The following is a 3,818-nucleotide window of genomic DNA, read 5'->3' on the forward strand; positions in this document are numbered from 1 at the left end:
TCCTAAACTTGAGTGATTTCTACCCCATTTCTTATTAATCTAGATAATTAAGAATCTTAAATAAAGATTTTAGAAAGCTGCCGGAGCGATGGCGCAAGCAATAAGGCTTTTGCCTTGCATGCACTAGTCTAGAACGGAATGTGGCTCTATCCCTAGGTGTCCTATATGGTCCCCCAAGCCAGGAGCAATTTCTGAGAACATACCCAGGAATAACCTCAGAGCATCACTGGGTATGGCCCAAAAACCAAAACAACAACAACAAAAAAAACGATTTTATAAAAAAAAAAAAACAACAACAACATTGCATCACTGGGGAGGGGGGAAATAAAGTATTCATATTTTCAGTAAAAAAAAAAAAGAAAGTATTATCTTTTGAGCCTTCTTTGTGTCCATTGACCTTAACTCAAATTAAGCCATATCTTTTTTATAGAAAGAACTGCTCTACACATTTTGGAGGCCTTTTTGAACTTATTGGAAGGCCCATCATCATTCATTAGAGAAAAGTGCTTGACTTTTTCTTCCACTTGTGCACATATTTTTGTACTTTAAGGATTAAATAACAGCATTTAAACATAAAAATATTAAAATACAGGCTACTTTAAAGAAAAAAGTTTACAAGCAAATTAAGTAAAAGAATGGTACTGTGTAGCAGAACATAAGAAATTTACAGAACATTGGGAGGTTAACTAATGCCATTGTTAATCAATGTCATTTTTATATAAATGTTTTATTAACACATCGATCATTTAAAGCTTCTCTTAAAGACATGGTCCTGATTAAGGTAGAAGATTTACTATAAAGTAAATCCTATAGGAAAACATAAAAGTATCCTCTTAATTTGAACATATAAAAATTAATCTTTATGCAGAAAAAAATCATAAAACATCCATACATAAAATGGTTTAATACATACAACTTAACTTAAAAAGATACCTTTAAAAAGGAGAATTAGGAGAGAGGTGAAGATTGGATATGGAAGAGAACCTGGGAACATTGGTGGAGAAAAATTGTCCCTCGTGGTAGAATCAATGCTGGAATATTTTATGTCTAAAACTCAATATGAATAATTTTATAAATCATGTATTTTAGGAATTTTTAAAAAAGAGAAAAACACAATTTTATAAAACTATCATTGATTATATATTGCCCACTAATATGTTAGAGACTGAGAATAGCCATGTAGAATAAAATAGAGGAAATATTAATTAGTGTAGAAAAATAATCAGTGTAGAATAAAGAATAGGTAAATCTAAAGTAAAATTTTTATTTGAAGAATAATCATGGAAGCTATATAGTAAGTATATAGCCATGCAAACTATTATATTCTATGTCTAATAAAATTATTAATTAATTTAAAAGAAATATTTAAAAATAAAAGAAAGCATTGAAAATGATAATAAATTTATAAATTACGATTTCTTAAGATTTTTTATGTAGAGTATAATGTACAAGTGTAGAATTATTATTGATTATATATTGCCTGCTATTGAGTTAGAGATTGAGAATAAAATTTTGACTTGAAGAATAGATAAATATGGAAGCTATATACCATGTATATAGCCATGTGAAAAATATTTATTTGAAAATCATTGTAGTCTTTTATGGCCTCACAAGTTATGGTGTATTCAAACTATCTACAACAATTGTTAATAAATTCTAATAACTATTAGATGGGAGGAATGTTTCTGAATTGCAAAAATATTATTCCAACTATTTTGCATTTTTATCTTCATCTCTCTGTTCACACTGTTTCCATTTTTTTTTTTGGTTACCCTCACAATGTTTGCCTTCTTTCAGCATCCTCTAAAATTTCAGATAGGTTACTTATTATCTTCTCCAACTAAATATAAGATAAGTAGGGCATTAATTTTCTATCTAATTGTATATTAATTTGCCCAGTGCCACAAAGTTTATTTAACACAACAGGAAATCAAAAATCTTGTGAGAAACATGCAAATAATTTTATGAAAATAAAATCATATACATTGTAATCCAAGCAGGCCCATTTCACTATATATTCCAAATAAATAAGAATATAAGTGAGTTTGAAGTAAAAAAGTAGAATTTATGCCACACATGTTTATTCAAATACATCAAGTTCTCAAAGGGTATAAAAGTTTGCCTAAACAAATCCAAACAAACCCACCACCCTCCCGTTCTTCATACATAACATATTGTGAAAAAGTGAGAAAGAAAAAGCCATTAATTTGGCAAAAATAAATGGAAACACTCTTGCAAACTTTTAAGTATACAATTTCCCTAGTTAAATTGAACCCTTTAAATTATTTTAACTAAAAATAACTTTCTTGAGAGGCACGGCTGGGCTCAGAACACTCCGCATGCCAGGATTTCTGGGCCTTTGACTGGTATGTTGGGGGCTCTGGGCAGGACAGCTAGCCACAGGCCCCCTGGGCTGACCACCTAGTCCAGGGGACCAAGATCCCCCCAAACCTGGTGGGTCTTCAAGGCCACGCCTGGTTAATCGGGCCCTGGGGGGAGGGGGGAGAAATTCCTCCCTATGCATCCAAAAACTACAGAACCTCACGGGGACTCATGCCCCCGCACGTACTTCATCTATTAAGAGTATTCCTTATTCTTATGTTATGTTTTACGTATCCAGAATCTTCATTTTGTATTGTGCCCTTTCCCACATCCCTACAAAGCTCTTTTTTATACCTTTACTCTCTAACCCCCCCAAACATCTCTAATCTACATTACTCTTTTTAACTTCAGTAGTGTACAAGCCTAATCACAGACCAAAGCCGTGTATTGTGTGTAACAACCCCAAACTGGGGCCGGGTAGGTGGCGCTGGAGGTAAGGTGTCTGCCTTGCAAGCGCTAGCCAAGGAAGGACCACGGTTCGATCCCCCGGCATCTCATATGGTCCCCCCAAGCCAGGGGCGATTTCTGAGCACATAGCCAGGAGTAACCCCTGAGCGTCAAACGGGTGTGGCCCCAAAACCAAAAAACAAACAACAACAACAAAAAAACAACCCCAAACTGTTTCAAGATACATAAAATGGACACGTATTTCTTTAGAATATTTTGTGTTTTTTCTCTGACAGCTATAATTCTTATTAAATGTTGTCTTATATAGTGATGATTCTAACTACTTCTCTTTTTGAGCTGTTTAACAAGGAATCTTAGAGAAAGAGTCCCCCTGATTAATGCTTATGATTTAACCATATCATGGGAATCGTTGGAATTGTTCTTATCACCCCCATATGCGCCAAGAACACCACGTGGCATTGCTCCTTTTTTGCATAGGCACATTAAAATGGGAAAATACTATACATACAAATAAGATCCTATCTAATAGAGATTGGAACAGACAAATCTTATAGTGCAAAGGGACCTTACACCCTGAACATTGACATAACGACCTGGCACAGACCTCAGAAGAAAGGGCATTTCCCTGAACCAGGGAAGCCATCCACAAAACATCCAGGCTGGTCTATAGCATCACCTGGAAGCAATCCTCTACAAAGGAAGACCCTACACTGCTCAGACATTGTCCTGCTCAAAAGAGACTTCCATTAACACTGAGAAGACTTAACAACAACGACCTGCTTACAGGACAGGGCTCCCTGCATTGCCCTTTGATTGTGAGGTGAATCCAGAGGATGCTTCACATCCTGACTTCAATGTAGGATATAAAGATTCCAGGATCTTTAATACAGAAGCTTGATACCAACAACAGAGACTGTGTGAAAAATAAAAGTGTGTTGTCACTACAGACAATGTCTTGGATTGGACGATCTAGCTTGCCTGGAGCCTAGAGTTGGTCTTGTGCCAGGAACCTTCAGGGGTCGGGTCTT

Source organism: Suncus etruscus, chromosome 4 (genome assembly GCF_024139225.1).
Source record: "Suncus etruscus isolate mSunEtr1 chromosome 4, mSunEtr1.pri.cur, whole genome shotgun sequence".
NCBI lineage: Eukaryota > Metazoa > Chordata > Mammalia > Eulipotyphla > Soricidae > Suncus > Suncus etruscus.